Source organism: Panthera leo, chromosome F3, assembly GCF_018350215.1.
Source record: "Panthera leo isolate Ple1 chromosome F3, P.leo_Ple1_pat1.1, whole genome shotgun sequence".
In the NCBI taxonomy this organism is placed as follows: domain Eukaryota; kingdom Metazoa; phylum Chordata; class Mammalia; order Carnivora; family Felidae; genus Panthera; species Panthera leo.
Genome location: NC_056696.1, coordinates 38,015,685 through 38,039,405, shown reverse-complemented (window position 1 = coordinate 38,039,405; position 23,721 = coordinate 38,015,685).

Here is a 23,721-nt window from a genome sequence, read left to right as displayed (position 1 = left end):
TTGACCACTGAACCAACCACAGAAGGGAAACTTGCAACCTTTTTTTTATAATTACCATTCTCATATATACATAATGCCACTTGAAAATTCAAAAATTGATCTTTTCAATTTAGAATGATTCCTTTAAGTTGTACACTCTCTACACTATAAGGTGATTTGGGGTGTAAGTTTCTGTGTTGCTTATTTAATGTTGTCCTCCACTCTGTGATAAGCTACATGAGAGCGTGGACCATAGGACTCACGGTTTACAACGACCTGGTGCAGGAAAGAAAGAAGGGAGAAAGGAAGGTTTTCTAAAGGTATTTTAACATCTGTGAAATGTATTCACTTTTTAAAGCTCAGTCTCTTCCTTGTCCTCCTCATCTTGAAACAATTCGTGTCAAAGAAAGCCTCTTAGCGCACACACACACACACACACACACACACACACACACACAAATAGTAATTGTTGCTGTAGCCCATAATGTAGATATACCAGTGGTCATATGGAAATATATACAACGCTGGCAATTCTGTGTAGAAACTGCCCGTACATTCAACTACCTGTAGAATAGGGTCCAAACTCCTTATTAAGATGCTGAAAGCTCTTCATACTCATAAACTGAGCATCTTCAAACATCCCCTTGGCCTCTGTCCTCACCCTGTGATCCATCCATATTGGCCTAATATCTGTACACTATTTCCCTAACACATAAATTGTTAAACCCTGTTGCCTTCTCTTCAAAACTCTTCAAAACTTTTGGAATGCTTCTGTTTGTAAACTTTTCTTTGCAGGTAATTTCTACTCACCTCTTAGTGAACAAGAATTGTTCAAAACTTCCCAGAGCATTTTCAGGGACTTTATACTTAGAGAACAGAGAACATTAAAACAGAAAAGCATTTAGGGACTTTCTAGCCCAGCTGTTCCATTTTGCAGTTGAGGAAACTGAGACGCAGTGAGAGGATACTGCCCTAGATCACACACTAATGAATGATACGGCCGAGACTACCTACTGGTCCCTTGCCAATCTCTTCAGTGGTGATCACAACTGCCTTCAATTCAGACAATTCTGGAATTAACCTTGAGAAAAGTGTTAATCTTTCTGAGTCTAAATTTAAAATTGGAAATAAATAGGTAATCCAAATAGTTCCTTTCTTTCTTTTCATAGTCTTTTGTGATTCCAAGTTCAGCCATTTAATCTACGTGCCATGTAGACTTTCTAACTTTCAAAAGGAACTGGGTTATAGCAGCAGAAGACAGTAGTTAGCACATAGACTATAGGGTTAGGGGGTTTTGTTGTTTTTTTTTGTTGTTGTTTGTTTGTTTCTGGTTCGACTCTTAATCCACCTGGGTACTTTGGGCAGGTTACTTAACTGCTGTGCCCCAGATTTCTCATTTGCAAACAGAGAGCAATTAGCTAATCCATTCAAACATGCTTAGTTATAGCTTTCTGTTCTAGGCTTTGAGGGTTTGGCAGGGAACCACGCAGAGAGAAGCCCTGCCCTAATAAAGCTGCCACTCCAGAGGAGAGATAATCGACTGAAAACTATTCCTGCCCTCATCTTCCTCCAGCCCAGAGTGTTCTTTCTTCGGCCTGGGGTTTCCTTCCTGCAGCTGTCTTAAGGGCTAGCTTCAGCCCAGCATTCAGGTTCTTATTTACAAATCACTTTCACTGTCCACCTGCTTTACATTTCAATCCCACCCTTGTCCAGTAGTTCAATTCCCTTTCCTCCTCTATTTTTAAAATTAATGATTCCTTATTGCTAACATACCATATATATATACACATATATATATATGTATATATATATATACACACATATATATATACATATATATATATATATTATTTATTTGCCTAGTTTTGCCTTACTCAAATATAAACTCCACAAAGGCAGGGGCTTTTGTCTACTTTATTCTCTGCTACATCCCAAGACCCTAGGCCCATCTTAGTATGGGCCTAGTGTGGGCCTGGTATCTATCAGGTATTCATTATCTATTTATCAATAACTGCATTAATATCTAGCCTAACTTCCTATGGTGACATATGCAATTAAGCAAAATAAAACACAGTAAGTGTGCAGAGAGATCCGGGCACTATTTTAGAGAGAGTAGTGAGGGAAGGCCTTACTAAGAGGGTAACCTTTGACAAGAGACATGAAGGAACTGAGAAAAATAAGCCATGGGAATAACTGATGGTCCAACATTCTAGAGAGCAAGAACAGCCTGCGCAAAGGTCCTGAGGCTCATTCATATTTGACATGCTCTATTCATGACAAGGAGACACAAGTGACTAGGGCAGAGTGAGTAAGGAGAAGAGAAGTAGGAGACAAAGTGAGAGAGACCATTTAGACCATTCATGTAACCCCCAGTGAGGACTGTGGATCTGATGACAAGAGAGTCAACCAAATTGAGGTGCAGAGATATGCTGAGAGTTGAAGCAAAATCTTTGATGTGTACACGTATTCAATACAAGTTATTTGCTGTATCCCAGGGATGGATTCACACTTATAAGTTACAAATGAAGGCAACGAAAAGAACAAAGAAATGAACATTCAATTTCCTTCCCAATTTCTACCCTTTATGACAACAACAACAACAAAACACACAGAAGGCAACTTAGGATAGAAAGGAAAGGGACATGTGGAAAGTTTTATATATATATATATATATATATATATATATATATATATATATACTGGGTCTATATATATACCAGGTGGGTTATAGTTTTATTTTTAAAAAGGCGTATCACATGTAGCAGTCACACTCATAGAGCCTGAAACATTTTAGTTCTAGTCGGTGTTGTGGATTTTTCTACACTTACATTACACTCTTATAATATACAGCTGTATTTTATCAAATAATCAGTTAATGAAATGACAATAGTTTTCCATCACAGAATTTGTTTATCCCAAACTACTGTTTGATCTCACAAACACAGCAAAACATTACCAGCCAGACCATTAACCTCTTTAAAATATCCCCCCTTGGAGGAAATGATTTTTTACTGTTGGTAATGTCAGTCCAAATTCAGTATATGTTAATATGCATCCTAAAGCAAGAAAGTATGTGGTAACACTAGTGTTACCACAGACTAAAAGCTGTGCTTTACTATATGCCTTATTGATCAAGATTTTGTACTAATTAGTTTTTACCTTCAGCACATTCTCTGGAATTTTCAATAAATCTGATGGCATTTATGGAGAGATCATTTTCAAATCGCATAATAATTAATTCATTGTCGAGGTGGCAACAGATTCAGTGCAACACCAAAGCACGTTCTTTCAACCTCGCCAGAGAAAGAAGAAACCGCTTTCTTAAAAGACTAAAACTCGGAGTCTTTGGGGGTTTTTAAAATTAAGGGCCATACTTATACTTCATTATTTAGTCCAATTCTTGTGTAATAGCGAGCATCTAATACATTTAGCAGATTATATTTGTCAAGCTATAAAAGCATATGCTATATTTAGTTCCAACAAGATTTGTAGAAATCAGTTGAGATAATTCACATAGAGTTAGTAGAACACGTAGGCTTTTAATTATTTTCCTTTTGTCCAAAGGGCACAGCAATTGGGCAGACTGCCTACTATACATTATAAATTGATTCCATTTGTCCTGAAACCTTGTTCATTATTTCAGTACTTTGAATTTTGGCCGCCTTAATTAATCTCTGTGTTATAATTCAGGCGCTTGAACCTCTAGAAGGGCTGCGTTCTCCCAGCCTATAATCACACCCTCAGACAGCCAAGTGCTACGAACAATGGCTCCTTCAGCCTCTCGGCTGTACCTCGGCATCCGTGGAGACAGACTTTCTGTCTCTGATTTGTGTGCTGAGGCCTCCTTGAGAGAAATGCCTGGGTGAGGAAATGCACAGCCTTAAGGCAGATTACTTGCCTTGGTCTTTGGTGCTATCACCTGAACGCTGTCACTTGAGCACTGGTGGAGAGCTAAAGAGGAGCCTTAGAATGGCCCCTGAAAGACACAACCCCCCCCCCCCCACCCCTGCCCCATCAGCCGCGTCAGGTTACATCTGCTTTTGAAAAAATCCAAGTGCTGTGAAACTGTTGTTCTCAGGGATCTTGCTGTCGTTTCCTTACCGCAGCCAAGGAGCCTGGAGCAAAGGGACGTGGGTAGGTGCACCCTGCCTCCTCTGACTCTTCAGAGTAAAGGGTCAGAAGTTTCCATCTCGCAATTCATCCTCAGAGTTCTCTCACTGCATGTAAGTCCTTTTCAAATGAATGGAAAAGTATTTTTAACTTCAGTTGTTGTTCACATAGAATGGGAAAAAAATGTGTTTCATCTGACCTCTTCTGATTAGTTTCCTTCTACTTCATATAATGATGCAGAGAAATGCCTTACAATGAATTCTGTGTTCAGACAACATACTTGTCACCTAGTGCTTCATATATTTCTGGAAAATCTATTTCATAAATCTTATCAAGAAATCATAGAGAAACCTGGCACATTGTTTTGCTTATTGATTCTTCTGGTGATTGTAGAGGTAAGAATAGGGCCATGACTCTGTCACAGAAAAGGACAGGAGTCCAGGATGGCTCTTGATGCCTGATGTTATAGAGGACTGCAGACCTCTGAAATGAGTTTTGTTCTTGGTTAGACAAAGCTACAGAAAATTTGCTATTTTCCCATTTTTATGGACATCCCCCTTTTCTCCTATTCTGTTTTTCTATATCTTTAGAAGAGTTTTATATTTTAAGAATCCAATTATCTATATTTTGGTGTGTTTAGATTGAGTTGACGGGAAAAGGCAAGAGACAAAGCCATAAATAGCAAAATTCAAACTAGTGTAATATAATAGCTAACCCATAACCTAAATATCTACATTAATAATACAGATTGGGAAATGTCTCTCACAATATATTTTCAAATTATCTCCCATATAGAGCTAGTAGAACTTGAGCTTTATAGTATTTTTTTTAGAAAATCAATAGAATAATGGGAAAATATACAGGGAAAATTCAATTTTAAGGTCCAATGTATAATCCTGTGGGTAATGTATTCATTTGTTTCCAAGTTATGCCTCACCCTTCTTTATTTCAAATGTTGAAAACTAATGTAACTATTTTTTGAAGAAGAAGAAGAAGAAGAAGAAGAAGGGGAGGAAGGAGGAGGAGGTGGAGGAGGGAAGGAGGTGGGAGGGGAGAGGGGAGGAGAAAAGAGGGAGAGGAAGAAGGAGAAGAGGAGGAAGAAAGAAGACAAAGTATCCAAGGATTTAAGAATTAGATAAAAAAGTGTTTTATTATTATTATTATTGTTATTATTATTTTCTTTTTTGAGAGAAAGACACAGAATCTGAAGAAGGCTCCGGGCACCGAGCTGCCAGCACAGACCCCAATGCAGGGCTCGAACCCATGAACCATGAGATCATGACCTGCATCGAAGTTGGACGCATAACCGACTCAGACACCCAGGCTCCCTGATAAAAAGTTTTTACTTATTATAAAACATAAAGCATTCAACTTCTTGCCCCAAAGAAAAATACCAAAGGAACAAGTCCAGTAAATATCCTTGCTCTTCTAAAGCAAAGTGAATGGAAGTTTGTTTTATGACATTTTGAGGTCAAATGTATTTCCTAGTGGCTTTTGGGAGATGGGAGGGAAGGGCTGAAGGGAGAGATTGGCTGTCCATGTGGCATGTGACACCAGTGTGATGACACTAATGTGAAGGAACTGCAAAGTTCTAGATTCTTTTTTTTATTTTTTTTTTAAAGTTTATTTACTTTTGAGAGACAGAGAGAGATACAGAGCACGAGCAGGGGAGGGGCAGAGAGAGAGGGAGACACAGAATCTGAAGCAGGCTCCAGGCTCTGAGCTGTCAGCACAGAGCCTGACGCGGGGCTCGAACTTAGGAACAGTGAGGTCATGACCTGAGCCGAAGTCAGACGGAGCCATGCAGGCGCCCCAAGGTTCTAGATTCTTAAATGCGTTTTTTTTAAAAGAAGGGCTTAAAAAACAATTTGAGTAGGAGATAAATGATATTAGAATTAAAGATGATAAAACTCTAGGTGTTATCTTTTGATAAAAAGATATTTTATGAGACTGTATGTTTGTGTTTTTAAGCGAATATGAGATCACCCAAATTTATACTTTCAGCTAAAAATCTATAATCAAAGAAGCAGTACATTTCTGTTTACTTAAAGTATAATATATATTGTATATGATGTCAAGTCCTCATATTAGTTTTCTCTGAAATTAAACCATAGACTTTTATAATTTTAAATTTTATGAAGGAAAGCCAAGATAAAGCACTTTTAAAAGGATTTTTTGTTTTCCTTTTTGTTAAGATAAAGTTGTTGTTAGAACATGCTAGTTAAACATCTTTCCTTTTCCTCCCTCCCTCCCTCCTTCTTTCCCTTCCTTCCTTTCTTTTTGGTTTTGTGTTTCATTTTAGTAAGAAAAATTTTAAGTTATGGTAACTTTACATGGAAAAAAATATTTTTATTTATTTGTATTTGAGGCTTTTGCATGCAATTACTAAATTAGTAGTAGAAGTAGATTGTTAGAATTTGATGTTTCCTTCTAAATATAAGAAAAAATGGGTTGTTCTTGTTTGGAATTTTGAACTTCAGTTTCCTGCAGACTTTCCTTATGTTTGTACAGTCATGTCACAGCTACCTGAGCCCACTCTACTGAGAATTCTAAAACAAACTTTGTAAAACCATAAAGTAAGAAAATTGATGCAGCCTCCAAATTCAGCCTTGTTCTTGCAGAAAGATATTTGAAAACAGCTCTGGCATATATTTTTATGCACCAAGTTCTGAAATCGTTAAAAATATAAAAACAAAGGAATGAGCGCTGAGCAAATACTTTATAGACATGTACAAAAGCATGAAAATAAGTCAGCTTGAAGCAAATTACCGATCTTTATTCTATGGAATATTCCTGCAAATGGAAATGTTCTGTTGCACTTCGAATAATTGTGAAGACTCAACTTTATGAAGCTTTCATTAAGTATAGAACTTTGAACAAAATGTGTCTTTCCTCTCTCCCCTGCCCACCATCCCATAGGCATACAAGTTGTCCTAAAGAAGAAATGTCATGTTTTGGGAAAACACACTGTTTATAAGCATGCAAATATACTGAATTTCAGGAGACATCTGTTATGAATTTCTCTGTGTGCTACATATATATATTTTTTTATTCCATTATTTCTCCTAAAGTATTCCAAATTTGTGATAATGGATGTACATCTAATTTTAGATTTTACTATCCATTCCAATAAGATATCTTTAGCAACTATAGAAGCTTATGAAAACTGTACTTTCAATGTAATATTGGTTTTAACTAAAATAAAAGTTTTATTTAAAGACCGTAGGAAAATTGAAGCCCCTTCCCATTCCTTCTGCCACGTGCCTCAGGCTATTTCCCATAATAGAAAGGAAACCTTATTTTTTATCTTTTGTTTCCAATTGGCCTTTTATTTTTGCTTTTTGATACTTATTTTGTATCCCAAAGAAAAGATAATATTTCTTTGGAGTGCCTTCCAGTATTTTCAGTGTGGGATGGGAAAACTGTGGTAAGCTTAAAAGTGCTCATGGAAAGATATTTCATGAAGCTAATCTTGTTTATTAGAGTTAGAGTCTTGTACTTTGTACCCATAGAATTGTGTGCTTTTATGGTTGTTTTTAAGTCAGTATAAGCAAACATTTTATATCATTCAGGTGATCTTAACAAAACTGGGCAGAGTATGGAATTGAGAGTGTGAAACAACCTATTTTTAAATGAATATTGAGGTCAAAAACTCCATTTTGTTAACCTAAAACAACAAAAAGAATTGAAGGGACTCTTTGACAAGTTATTGCCAAAATTATTTTTTTTTGCCAGAAAATAAAAGCTGAAAATAGACTGAAGCATAATATATTTTTATAGCTCTCTCTCCAGAATGACAGAATTTTCTGTAAATCTCATTATATAAAATATGCCTTCCCTGTGGTAAGTATGAGGTATGGGGAGAAGCTAATTGGATTGCTCAAATTAGTCAATATGTTTGAGACTATTTTGGGGACCAGAAACTATAGTTACCCTTTTGGGTAACTATGTAATACAATTTGTTGCTTTCTTGTGAGAACTCTTCTTTTGAGCAACAAGGAGATATCCAGGGTAAACATGAAGAAATGCAATTTTTTTCACTGTTGATGATACACTTAATTTTTTATTTTTTTAATATAACTTATTGTCAAGTTGGCTAACATACAGTGTAGACAGTGTGCTCTTGGTGTTGGGGGTAGATTCCCGTGATACAACACCCAGTGCTCATCCCAGCAAGTGCCCTCCTTAATGCCCATCATCCATTTTCCCCTCTCCCCCAATCCCCGCCTCCCCCTGCCTGGGTCATCAACCCTCAGTTTGTTCTCAAGAGTCTCTTATGGTTTTTCTCCCTCCCTCTTTGTTTGTAACTATTTTCTTTTCTCCTTCTCTTCCCCCATAGTCTTCTGTTAACTTTCTCAAGTTCCACTTATGAGTGAGAACATATTTTGGGGACGATATGATGACTGCAGATGACCACAAAGTCAATAGGCATCTCAAGGAGAAAACTGTACTGAAAGATAAAGAGTGGTACTATGACAATGGAAAGATTATCAACTTTTCAGACATACATGTAAGCTGAATTTAATAAAAGCAAAAGAAATGTTAGAGAAAGAACACTTTAGAATAACTTAACTTGTGATTTGTTAAGGTCTTTCTAATGGTATCTTCTGGAGAAATATCTTCTAGCTAAAATGATTTTAATTAAAAGAAAACCCCAAAAGGATGAATATTTTCCTTTAAGAATATTATAATTGATAGCATCTTAACTATTAGTAAATAACCTTCTGTGTTTCTTTAAAACAGCTGTGGATGTGTGCCTGGGTGGCTCAGTTGGTTAAGCTTCCTTTTGGCCTAGGTCATGATCTCACTGTTCCTGAGTTTGAGCCCCGTGACAGGCTCTGTGCTAACAGCTCACAGCCTGGATTCTGCTTTAGATTCTGTCTCTCTCTCTCTCTCTCTCTCTGCCCGTCCCCAGCTTGCCCTCTATCTCTATCTCTCAAAAAATGAATACATATTAAAAAAATTTTAAACACCTTTGGAATAAATATTCCACTCACTGAGATTTTTTAAATAAATATCAATATTTATGTTAATGTGAATGATTCTTGGATAAACACAGTCCTATATACACCTCAGAACTCCATTGACCCCTTGGAGTTAACTGTGTTGGAAGATGGCACCACAGACCAGGGAATCTGCTCAGCAATCACAACTTTTTGAGAATTGTCTTTAAATCTAACCCCACTTATTCTTTATTTTATTTTTCTTGTGGCTTAAACAACATAAATTTATTTTCTCACAATACTGGAGGCTGGAAGACTTGATCAAGGTGTTACCCAGTAGTTTCTTCTGAGTCTTTTCTCCTTGGCTTGTAGATGGCTGACTGCTTCCTCTGTGTGTGTGTGTGTGTGTGTGTGTGTGTGTGTGTGTGTGTGTTTTAAATGCAAGTTAGTTGACATGGAGTAATCATTGGTTTCAGGAGCAGAATTTAGTGATTTATCACTTACATATAACACCCCGTGCTCACCCAACAAGTGCCCTCCTTAATGCCCATCACCCATTTAGTCCATTTCCCCCACCCAACACCCCTCAGTTTGTTCTCTGTATTTAAGAGTCTCTATGGTCTGCTGCCCTCTGTTTTTATCTGATTTTTCCTTCCCTTCCCTTATGTTCATCTGTTTTGTTTCTTACATTCCACATATGAGTGAAATAATATGATAATTACCTTTCTCTGGATGACTAATTTCACTTAGCATAATATATTCTAGTTCTATCTATGTTGTTGCAAATGACAAGATTTCATTCTTTTTGATCACCAAGTAATATTCCAGCATGTATATGCACCACATCTTCATTTTCCATTAAGCCCCATTTTTTAAATATTGAAAGAGGAAGACAATTCTCCACCCTTTGAGTGTGATTCAATTGTTAAGACTAGGTGGAAAACCCATAATGTTACAATATTTTGTGCATAAAGTAGTCTGGCCATTGACTCACAAAGACTAGAATAAAACAACGAATCTAATTTTCATCTGTGCTGAACGAAATATTTCTGAACTTCATTTTGGTGAACAGAACCAGATTAGGTGGATATTTTTCTTGAACACCCATCTAGAGAGAATACTAAAAAAGTAATGAAATGGGAAAATAATTTTTATCGTATGTCAAGGAGGGAACAGTATGTAGTTAATATATTTAGATAGAGGGCATGAAACTCACTTATACTGAAGGTATGTTTTGGTAAGAACAGATGAAGGTAAGAAGAACTTTGGTCTAACCCGAGCAGATCACTACCTCTTTGCTTTCCTTTATACAGCTTTTCACTACACAGAACTTGGGAACAGTTAAAGAATAGGTTTAAAGAGTCCCCCAAATATTATACTCTCCATAGTATCCACATGTCTTGTTCAAATTAGATAATATATAAATGTTTTCAAAAATGAAAATATTAACACAAGAAGTATACCTTCTCTCAAGAGGTATTTTACGGCTAGAAAAATGGTTATGATTGCAAGGTTTACAAACATGATTTTCTTTGTTTATGTCATTTGAAGAAAATATATGGTCCATTGCACAGAAGAGTAAAATTCTTAATTTTATGTGTACTTTATTAAAGAAAAAGAAAAACATTATTTGTCTGAAATTTAGCCCTGTGCGATGCTTTATATCAAGGATCCTGGTGGTAGCCAAGATCTCTGATGAGCATTAACCTGTTTGAATTTTTCCATGTCAGAATCTTTGAGGATGATTAGCTTCTGTGGCTTAGATTGTAGATTCCAGACCATCCAAATGCCTAGGGCCCCAACATGGAAGCTAGCTGCTCTACACTGTTTTGTATAAAGTCAGAAAAATGAGGGAGAGACAGCACGTAGACCGTGTCTGACTGAGCAGCTAGATATAGATGTGTGCCAGAGAATTAAGGAAGAGGCAACAAGTACACACTGAACACCTACTGCATTCAAGGAAATACATCAGGTCCTCAGGGTCCAAAGATGATTAAGAAACAATCCCCGACCTCAAGGATCTCACTGTCTGGTGGGGGTAAATAGACAAAGAAAGAAAGAGTACAAAAAGTACTACCGTAAAATTATTTGTAGATCTATTTTTAATTTTTAGAGTCCATTTTACAGAGAAAATATATGAAGTATTGATACTAGAATTCTGTGTCTTCTTGGTGTACATGTGTTTAATCCATTATATTTCCCCATTCTCCCGTCATTTTATTTTTTAAAAAAAATTTTTTTTCACCTTTTTTTATTTATTTTTGGGACAGAGAGAGACAGAGCATGAACGGGGGAGAGGCAGAGAGAGAGGGAGACACAGAATCGGAAACAGGCTCCAGGCTCCGAGCCATCAGCCCAGAGCCCGACGCGGGGCTCGAACTCACAGACCGCGAGATCGTGACCTGGCTGAAGTCAGACGCTTAACTGACTGCGCCACCCAGGAGCCCCTCCCGTCATTTTAAAGTTCAACAGGAAACATCAGATGCCCTTTAGAAGTCTCAGAGTATATCTATGGAACATTATATTGTCTTATTGTACAATTAAAATAATTCTTAGCTAATAATTGTGTAACAAAAAAAGGGTTAAAAATAGATGCTAAGTGGGGTGCCTAGGTGGCTCAGTTGGTTAAGAGTTTGACTTCGCTTAGGTCATGATCTCACAGTTCGTGAGTTCGAACCCCACGTCGGGCTCTGTGCTGACAGCTCAGAGCCTGGAGCCTGCTTCAGATTCTGTGTCTTCCTCTCTCTCAGACCGTCCCCTGCTCACACTCTCTCTTGCTTTCTCAAAAATAAATAAAACATTAAAAAAAAAATAATAATAAAATAAAATAAATAGATGCTAAGTAATTATATACAGAGAATTTGATAAGGAGGTGAGGTGGGCAGTAACCATAGAATTCTGTCACTGTCTGATTGTTTGTCTGAAATCATTCAATGCTTTTGAGTCTCAGTGAGTATATAATTTAATATTTTTTAGAGAATAAATATTTTTCTTTATTCTACGGTTATATGATGTGTTTGTTTATTTGTACAATAATCATCATCTGTTTTATAAAGTGTTTAAGGTACTTGTGGGTATATCTATAGTCTTGTGTCTGAAATTCTTTGACTTCTAAGCCTATTTTTCCCCCCAAACCCGTGCCCTTATAGACTCTTATGCAGAAGAAATGTAACAGTATTTGCATCTGTGTAACTTACTCATCGCTAGCTTCATGATTGGAATGTTGCAGCTGTTTTAACAGCTTCCAGGCAACACTAAAAACCAGTTTTAAGACGGGAAACTGGGGAGAGTAGTGTATTTAATTGGAGTTTCAGAGGGGATATATATAAAAAATTGACTTTGATCCAAGATTAAATGATTAATACCTTCACTGATTAAAAATTATAAGCTACAAAGCCACTTAATTATTAATAGTAAATAGCTGTTAAAAACAATTCCAAAGACATGTCATTGTGCCAGTTTCCCTCAGTATTAATCTCTAATAACCATTTATGATTAATACAGGAGAGACGTTGCTCATAAATTAAGTCCAAAAAGAATAGTTTCAAAAAGTATACTACAATTATATCACATCTTTACCAGAAACTAAGAGTTTGATAGCAGGATTAGTGGTGGTGGGAGGGTGTCTTCTCCGAGTTGCAAATTCATAAAGATAGCTTAAATCAAATCACAATTTTCCACTACCCTAATAACATCAAAGATGGCTTACTTCCATTTCTGATAGACTTTCACATATTTCATGGTACTTTTCTGCAAATTTAAGCCGTTCAATTTTCTGCAAATATGTAAATATAAAACGAAAGCAGCCCCAAAGTGAAGATTTGAAGATTTGGATGGAAGGAAACTTTCTTACCATGAGGTCACTTTCTCATCTCTCTCTCTCTCTCAATCTCAAAATGTATTTTAACATATAATAATTTCCATGTGACTTTTTTGAAGAATAAATAGTTATAAAGAATATAATTAGTAATATAAACTTATCAACATATCTGGATTATTGCTACATTTTTAATAAGGAAGATTCTTACATTGGTACAAACATAAAGCAATTCTGAAAGAGGTTTTGTCTTTTCTCTCTTAGTTATGATTTCAGTGATTGAGTTGCCATGTGGTCCTATTGTTCAAGAAACAAACTAATCTATTAATATTTCCTAGGAGAGAAAAATACTGTGACGTTTTAACTGAATATTGGAGTTTTATCTGTTTATTTTTTTAAAATGTAGAGTGGAGGAAATGTTAATTAAGCCCTATAGGAATTGTTCTCTTTGACTAAGAAAAATTAAAAAAAATAGAGTAAAAACTCTAAAAATCACAGAATCTCAGGTCTTGACAAGGTCATTTTTCAGGGTTCACATCAATGCATAAATCCTTTAGACAATTAATCCAAATATGTCATATGGCATATATTTGATGAATAACTTGTGCTAAAGCATTTCATTTTCATAAGATTTATTGAGCAATCTGATACTTAACTGTAAGGGACTCTTGACTTTTGGCCGGAATCCTTTCTCAGCCCAAAAGTCACCTGTGGAGAGAACATAGCAACCTGCTGGTTATATTTGGTAAGGTTCTTGCACATCCAATTTTACTTTAGATTATTCATTCTTAAAGGATAAATTCTTATAAAGGTGGTTTTGATGGAGTAAAACAAAATCCATGTAATGCATATCAGAACTCAATATCAGAAATTTTTAGAATCTTCTATATTTTCCAAATACAGTATTTTATATAATATAGGAGCCATAAGAAATAAACTTTTATTAGAGATGCAGCTTTGTAGTTAAAATTGTCAAATTCTGCTAATCTCATTAATTTTTAAATCTCTATGTAGAACAGAAACCTAGAAAGGTATTATAGCTACATTTAGACCATCAATTCTTTTTTTAATTTTCTATATTTATTCTATTTATTCCATTGTACTTTTGTTCTGTTTTCTTTTTTTTCAATTTTCTCAGATTGTACTTTGTAATACATTTCTAGTTTACAATATTTCATCCCCCTTCTACTATCTAATCATTCAAACATTTTTATTTTTTTACTACCAAGTCAGTGTTTACTAAAAACTCATGGGAAATAAAATGGTATTATATACATTGTTTCACACAGATTGATGTAAAAAACATTTGGTATCCTGTTGATTGAAAGAACAGATGCCTGTATAATTTATGAAGCCAGAAATACCTTCACAATATCTTCCAAAAATAGTAAGGTATTTTAATAACAAAGTTAGTGGGGAATGAAGTCAAAAAGCTTGGAAGAATTTAAATTGTAGGCTGAATTTTGAAAGGAACCTAGACAATTTTAAAGATGTTACCAATATTCAAAAAAATATTATTGTAATCATTCATGTATAATGTAACAAAATAAATCACAAATTAATATTTGATTGTTTCACATGAAAAATAAAAAAGCCTGGCATTTTGGGGGGATTATTCATCTCTGGTCTCCTCCACTGACAAATTTTAAGGAAGAGGTCTGCCTCTTTTCAAAAACTGATATGTTTTTCCTAGAAAAATATTTATTTTCTGTAATACATGCGTTACTCTTAATTTTCCACAATTAATTTACATGATTAATAATATCAGCATGCTAAGATAAGTTGTATAACTAACATGGTATGTTTACTGGGGGTTAATTCTCAAATTATTTTAAATATCAGTCAATATGTCCATTCTTTACAAACTGAGGGATTAATCAGTCATTCCTGCAAGTCTTAGATCAAGGGCACTATATTTCCTTGCCAAAAATAAACACTGCTGACCAAGGCGTTGACACAGTTTGTGACAGTCATGATGGTTATCCTGTTGTCACGATGAATCTTCATTATGAAAAAAAAAATTTAGCTTCACCTACAACTTGAATTTTTCATTTTATTCAGTTCACTCCAAATTTCACGTTATCATTGTGCCTTTACTATAAAAAAGAGGTTTTATTCTAGTCAAAAAAAAAGACATTCTCCAGTAAATTGTTTATTTACATAATTAATTACTCATAAAGGGATAGTTTAAAAGCCCAATATAATTTAATTACAAAATATGCCCATGAGTTTTGGAAAAATGTAGTAATGTATATATTTTCTTTTCTTTTTTTCATTTGCTTCAGAAAGAAGGATAAATTTCATAGCAAAGAAATACTGAACTATTTTTCCATAGACAAACCTTCAAACATTACAAAATATGAAGATTTGATGAATGTTTAAAGATACAGTGATACTTAAACACAAATCTGATTCTATGCATAGCCAATTACATACTTATTTAATTTAAAATAATTTAGGACATCAGCTCAAAAACAAGAAACTATATTGAAAGATGAAAAATCGTCCTGAATACACTATAGTCCCCACACCGTGCTCATGTTGGAGATTAAGACAGGGATGCATTAGGTTAGTCAAGGGTTCCCAACTTCAGGAGAGCTTACGATTAATTGTCACTTTTAAAGTAGACATCAATCCTCTTTAAAACTAACCTACGAGGTAAGGAAGTAACACAGAGAATGCTGATCTTACTGGGAATGTTATTATGCTGCTTTTTTTTTTTTTTTAGATCATATATCTTGAGGCTATTAAGAAAAGAAATCTAACATTTCTCTCTTTTTTCATCTTAGAAGTGGGAAAGCAGCTGTTTTTAAGGGGAAGAAGCATTAGAATCTTAGAAGACCTAGATAGAAATCTCTATCCCTTAACTAAAAAGGAATGTTATGCTACCCTTTGCAGAATATCTATTATAAAAGACTATTTGTAAATAAGTTAAACTAGTGTAGTGAGGCTGACTTTATTATCTAGATTTTATGTAGGAAATTAAAGCTCGGAGAATTATGTAACCAAACCCAGTGAGGGGCAAATCTCAGTCCATTGACCCGATTCTTTTGCTTTTTGGTTATCATACTGTGCCGTCCAATAAAGTATGTCTTTCAAACTGCTGCAATTCACATACATGGCAAGCCTTTATAGATATATAAACATAGTTCGTATACATTCTCTGCAAAAGCAACAAGAAAAAAGTTTTAATCCAGCTTGTGATAATAAATGGTTAGTATAAGGAAAGTAAGAAATGCGAAAAATATCACTAATTTTAGACTTTTATTAAAAGTGACATTCGTGTTGGAGTTATGCGGATTCTTTTTTTTAACCTTCTTTTCTAGATTAAACTTTGGTTTGCGATAGTATATAGTCTTTAAATAAACACACAATATTTATGTATGAACACTTCCAAGACCAAATACCACAAAGATGGCTAGTCTATAGATTTCCAAATCTTCCCAGAAAATAAAATTTTCTTATAAAATTATAAGGGCTCAATAAGTGTTAGTTGGACTGATTTGTCTGTGAAAACTATTTTAAAATCATTCACGGTTTATTTTGGAACATACATACTATATGGGTTACTTATATATAAATCCGGTTAATATGTATATTAAAAGGCAATCATTTTTTATTCAATTGTTAGTAACATTGCCAAATAGTACAAAGGTTGTGCTGGAAATGTTTCTCTTCTCCAAGGCAAATTCATAAGACATTTTACAAAGTGAGTAGTAGTGTCGAATTATTTCCAGTTTTCCGGGGGGAAGGAAAACCAGAAATGTTCAGGCCCTTTGCTGCCACGGGGGGTAAGGGCTATCAGGAATTAGAAAGCTGTTGGAAAACAGAATTATAGGCCCCTCTGGGGTGTCAGTATTTCAGTAGTAAAGATGTTTAATCTGAGCCAAGTTCTGGCTTGACTTGCCCTCAGTTTTCTGCTTTCTCAGGGAAGAACCAGGTCCAAGTATTCAACTTGGCTCTCTGTGCATTGAGTCAGTTTCTGACCTCTTTGATGATTTCACTCTTCCTGCCGAAGTCACCAGAAGTCCCAACAATTGCAATTATAATTACCAAGAATGAGCATTTCTGCAACAGGCACTTTACCTGTATAATTGGTAAGGTGAAAACATGAGTGCTAAAACATTTTATGAGATTTCGTATCCTGAATAGAGAAAGAAATCTTCCAAGAAAAAGGATAGGAACATGGAAAAGGAATCTAGCCCCAGCGCCCTGCAAAATAACACATAAACTGGCATCTCTTTCGTTATGGGTGTCAGAAATAGTGTTATTTTCTTCAAGGGGAACCGGGAGGGAACTGCAATGGCTATTTTTCTAATGCAACATTTTCACTTGTTACGTTTTGAAAAGATTCGTTTCCATAGACAGAAAATACAACTGATTAAAATATGAATCTATTCATGGCTCTATGCTGTCCCTAAAATGTTCAAACCAACGAGAATTAATAAAACTCGTGTGGTAGCAAAAATCTCATTCTCTTTCATTTGTCCAGATCAATGCCCACATGCTCAATTTAGGTCAAGGCATCGGGCAGAGGAAAGGACTGGAGGCTGACAGTGAGATGCTCTATTTCACACACTTGCCCTCTGGAAGGACTGGCAGAGGCAGTCACTTAAATTAAATACAGGTCATCAGACAAGATATATAATCTATTCTTAAAACAGACAACTTCAGCATCCCAAATCCCTATGGCCTTTTACTGAGGCACATCACACTACTTCTTCCTGTTCCTCTGTCAATTCATGTTAGGGTTTGCTGTGTTTAAAAGTGGTATTTCATGTATTCTGTGACCCTCTTGCTCAAAGCAAAGAAATTGCTTTGGTTTATTTATGACCTCCTAACCTCAAGCAAAACTGAAATTTTTAATGTTCTCACAAGCCTCCAGATGAGAAATAAAGGCTAAAATAAATCTGGCCTTGTGCAAGTTGGTCTTATTCTGTCCACACAGCCCTCCAAAATCATGAGAAGATGGGTAGAAATATATTGATCCATAAGTGACCTAATGCTGTGTCTCCTTTCATTCAAGGAAAACTATGCAAGAATGCAGATTGCTACCATCAACTTAGAATCCAGGAATCATGAACAAAGTGTTCTAAAAACAAATGACACTGCCCATTTTCTTCCAGAAAATGTAAAATTTTGGTGCTTTTGAATCTCACTATTTTAAAGATCAATGTTTTATAGCCAAGGTTTAAGTCATGAAAACAAAGATGTGGAAGACGGAGAATTAGAAGATATGAGATAATAATTAGAAGCACACTTGAATTAACAGAAAATTAAGTTGACCAGCAAGTAGAACACTTTTTCCATATGGCACAAAAATAATCTAAACTGTAGGACCCTAAAATTTATTCTCTTGCCTGACAGTAGGGAACCTGCAAGCAAGAACACAGACATCGTATTTCCAGTCTTGGAACATTTACACAGCTCATAGATGAAATTGTACTTTCCGCAAACTGTAACCATATGAAGCATGCATCTAATTTATCTTAGGGAAAGAAGAAATTAATCACTGTACTTATCATTGCTATTTTATGCGTGTATGACAAGATATCTAATGTAATTTCTTATTGTTATAAGTGAATCATTTTTATAGTTAGAAATCTTAAGTTTAAGCTAATTGTATTATGTAAGGTACTTATGGGAAAATATTTTAGAAAACAAATGAAAACATAGCAATGCATCACAAGTAATTTTAACTGCCTTAGAGTTTTGCGTAAGTCCAACACGTATTTTGTGTTAATGCAAAATACACAATTTAGAGTCTTTTATCATAGAATCCCTATTATACAAATATTAGCAGATGTAGCAAGAGAGGGATAGGGATGACTGAAAATGGTTGTATGTTGACCTCACACTAATATCACAATACACAGGCAACAGAACAGGAGTGATATGCCTTCAGTTGTAATTGATAATGCAAACATATGAATCCCCAATCCCTTCACAATACTCTTTCCAGGAGCAACACAGAAATACTTACTGATAAAGCATTCTCCTAAAAAGTTTTATTCTGTAGGAAAAATTTGGTTATTTCAAAAGAATTAAACATTGCCAAAGTTCAAATTAATCACTGCTTTATGTTTTAACATTGTGACCTCAGTACATATTCCCAGTAGATCACTAATCCCTCTTCCCCTAAAAAATCGGTTTCCACATAAACATTTTATCTAGAAGGCATTAAACAATCTGTGGCTATAAAATGTTCTACGTGAGTGAAATATTAGAATGTATAATCATTCAGAGTAGTTCCACACTTACATTTCAGGAGCAATTGCCTTGGTTGAACAGACCGTAGTCACCTTCAAAGCACTATTCCAAGTTGTGGTGGGGCGTCTCACCCACAGATATTTGTAACCACACTGGGTGCCAGTTAATTGCATGAAGTGGTGATTTCTGTCTTGGTTTTGATACATCCAAAGCGACTTTTTTTTTTAAATTGATGATAGAAAACTATTGAAAGTGATTCTAAAAATGTATTCTACCGGGGTTGCAATAATTTAAAAATAAGCATAAGTCACAAAGCACTCTTAGATAAAGGGAATATGAAAAGAGCCAAACGAAGGTGTTAGGATTTTCATCTCCTAAGTAATTAGAAATGAATGGTGTTGGAGCATACCTGGATGGTTTCACCTTTCACAGTTTTAATGTAGTTTTGTGCCATAAGCTAAGAAAAATGTGTTGAGCTGGTCTCCTCACTTATTTTTTGCCCAGTAGTTTCTAAATAAGTATTTTTAAGAAATTGCAGTAAGTTTTGTAACCTTATTTTAGAAAAAAAATATTACAGATAAAAGGATAACTCTAACATTAATCTAACATTAATGTGATTTTTGGAAATTTAGGAAAATTTGGTTAAATCTATGTAACCTAAATACCTCATGTGTAAACATGATACTATAAGCATAGCAATATTTAAATTATAAGATATTGTTTTGATTTGATACTTCAAGCTACTTTGAATAACAAATTCTCACTGTCATTAAGAGTGAGATAATTTCTCTGGAACTAAGCCAAGATAGGCATTTTTTTAGCTCAATGAAACAGATCCTTTCCTCTCACACAGTGTGATGTGGAGGTTTGCCAAACTCTTGGTTGGAAGAATCCCATTCTTCTTGCAGATTTTTAAAAAATGGCTTAAAATGCATAAAATATATGACTCAAGTTACTCTATTGTTTCTGTCTCCCACCCCCTTCAGACACTTATAGACACTATAAAGTCAGCAGGATTCGGGGTTGAGGTTGCTTCAGTGAACATTCAACGCTGTCGGTGAGTTTGGAATTAAAATCAAAACCATCGACCGTTGATTGTACCCTATGGCTAACCATCATCTACTACGGCATGGCCGTCAGCGTCTGCTGAAGACAGGAAACCAAAGCAGGACAGACCAGGATGTTCTCTTCCCCGCGCAGAGATTATTTTTTAAAAGGTCACAATCAACATTCATTGCTGTCGGTGGGTTGAACTGTGTGGACAAGCTCACTGAACAATGAATGCAACTGTGGCCCCGCTTTTTGCCAGCACAATCAAGGGATCTTCCATCTTTGAAAGACGTATTGAACGTAGTAATGTTTTTCTTTAACTTTTCCAATCTGCAGCACCTTCAGGCTTATTTATTCAGTTTTTACCATCTGGTCAGATTTAAATGGAAAAGGCACTGGTTTAAACGAGAATGATACTTCGCTACATTTCTGAATGGTACAAACAGCACTTTTTAAAAAAAGGTAACCCATTTTATTCGTGGAATCTAGACGATAACCGTACAAGTTAGCACACCTTCCTACTGTCGAGGTGTGGGTGGAAAAGAAGACAGGAAGAAGCACATCAGCACCCATGGCATCTGCCACCCATGCCCTTAAAAATATCATCCTATCTTTTATTAGATGTCCTGGTCAGATGAGGACAGAAACGCCAGGTAATTTTATATTTCTGCTGCTCTGGATGGGGACTGACTCAAACAATCCTTTCTCTTGTTATGGATTTGTCAAGGGGGTGGGGGGAATGCATGAATAACTATGTAACTATCAGAATACTTGTGCTAGTCATATGGTAGATTTCTGTGTCTAATTGAATCTAACTTTAAGATAAAACTTAACCCCCTTGTCTGTGTTTTGCCTTCCAAATTGCTTACCTGTATTATTAGACTTACAACTGGGGACTATGAATTGCTTCATATTACTCATCTGACGTTTCCACAAAAAGACTCTGGATGTCACGGTTTTTCTGAACTAGTTTGGCTGTATGTTTTTGTATTGAACAAATGTCATTCAATTCTACCACGGCAGTGGTAAGCTTATCATTTGAAATAGCAGTTCTTGGGGCGCCTGGTTAAGCATCCAACTCTTGGTTTCAGCTCAGGTCGTGATCTCACAGTTTGTGAATGAGAGCCCCGCCTTGAGCTCTGTGCTGACAGTGTGGATCCTGCTTGGGATTCTCTCTCTCCCTCCCTCTCTCTGCCCCTCCCCTGCTTGCTGATTCTCTCTCTCTCTCTCTCTCTCTCTCTCTCTCAAAATAAATAAATAAACTTACAAAATATTTCGAAATAATATTATGTTGTTATTTGCAATCATGGTAATTATAATAATATAAATACTTCGAGACTGCCTACATTTGGAATATTTGGAAGGCTTGAATACTCGTATTTTAAAATCCGTCAGATACATTATTTGTTTCATCCCTTACCCTTTTCAATTCTATTTTCCATCAAGTCTCATTGCAGAAACCCATTCCTGGGACCCTGCTCCAGATCTCATCATGACCATAAAATATTTCACCACATCCAAGATTGAAACTGTGATACCTCACTCTCTTCCTATCATTTCCTGCCAGTCCAGTTTCTCACTGTCTTATCCACAACTGTCTTTTCAGTTTTAGTGTTGCTGGAAAAAAAGAATTCCCATAATCATATGGATGTGTATTAGTACATATCCATGGGCTTCCAAATTCCTTGGTCCCCCAACTCTGACCTAACAACCTCCCACCCCACTCCCCCATTGTCAGCCCAAATGTCTGCCTCCTTCATCAACTGCTTCTCTCCTCCATTCCATTTCCAACAAATGAACTCACTTCTGGTTTTCACTGAGTAGCTTTAGTGTCCATCTAATTACTCCCTACAATTCCTCAGTCACAGTTTACAAACCTATAGGCTTCTGCCCCATAGTTATCTTACTTCCTCCTGCTTGACTCAGTACCTGCCTTCCTCCATGGTATCCCTCTCCTCATTCATTGTATTGGCGCTTTCCATTTAACATGTGACAAGTTTTAGTTTTCTCTTTTCTCAAACAAAAATCAAAAGAAGTTTAAGAAAAATCTTCTCTGTGCTTGCTTTATCCCATTTGTTTCCTCCTCTTTAAAGCTGAGACTTTGAAAATAGTGTACAGGACTGTCTAAAGTTGTTGGCTTCCTATTTTCACCTCAACTCTCTGTAATTTGTCTTCTTCTCCCATTCATCTCTCCCACTTGTATATGATATTATTCTACTGAAACTGCTCTTGACCAAATCATCAGTAATCTCCATATTGCCAAACACAAACCTTCTTTCCTGCTTAGACTCCCTCTGATGTCTGTCACTACTGACACTTCCTCCTTTTTTAAGCTCTGATCTCCATTGACTTTTGTGACCCTATTCTCATTTGAATTTCTTTCTGTCTTTATAAAAGTGATATACTTTTTTCTTTTTTAGAGGCCTATCTTAGTTTGCTGAGTCTACCACTATGTTCCCTTGTTATTGTTCAGAGTTTCTTCTCTTCTCATGCTTCACAGTCTTTGAAGGAATCTCAGCACATGCATGATGTTTATATCTACTTAGAGGTGCTGACGCTCAAATCTTTATCTCCCATCTAGATATTCCAAATCTGCATATTTAATTGTCTTCTGCTCTTCCCATAGACACAGGCCCATCCATGACCACAGCAAACTCATCGTCTTTTCCCCAAGGGATAACAACACCCTTCCTCTACTTAATAGCCAGCAATCTGTATATCATTGCATCTCATGCCTTTTCCTTTTTGTTCTCGTCTGCACATATAATCACAATGTCTTAAAATGCTCATTTCTTATTATCCTGCTAAGATTCCAGTTTTTCTGTGTACTTCTACTACATAGTTTAGAAACTCATACTTCTTCCTTGGACCATTCTAATAGTGTCCTAACTAATTCCTGTCTACAGTCAAACATCTGTTTAGTATTTTCTCCACAGTACTTTTTTAATTAAAAAGTTGATTATGTTGTGGAACTCTTTAATTGTTTCTAAATAAAGTTTTCTCATATGTTTAATAGATGGATTTTTCTGATGGGAAAAAACGTGAATATTAGCTAAGTAGGGAGAAAAGGAAACCTTACCTGGAATTTCACACAATCTCTCAAGGTTTGGTTCAGAAAATTAAGGAATTAATTGAAATTGTAAAAATGTGTCTAAATTAAATGCAGTTGAACATTTACTAATCGTGAAATGGTGAAGAATTTCTTCAATATTAACATAAAGCAAAAAGAAAAAAAAATTATGGGAAGATCTTAATCTTCAATCTGTATGTAGCATGTCAAAAAGTACAATAAAAGACAAATGCCCAAAGGCAAAAGAATATAATCAATAAACAAGACAAATGAATAATATGCTTAATATATAAAATTTTAAAAATATTCTTAATATAGAAAAAACAATGAAGGAAAAATTAACACCTCAAGAGATAAATGAACAACAGATATGGACAGAGAAGTCACAGAAGAAATGCAAATGGGTGAAATAAATTTTACAAGCATTATGTAAAACTTTACAATTAAAAATTCAAACTTGAAATACTCAGAAGTAACTTATCTTTAGTAAAGCTAATTGATAAAGAAAATGACACAAGCTATTCATGCTGAAATGAATGTTC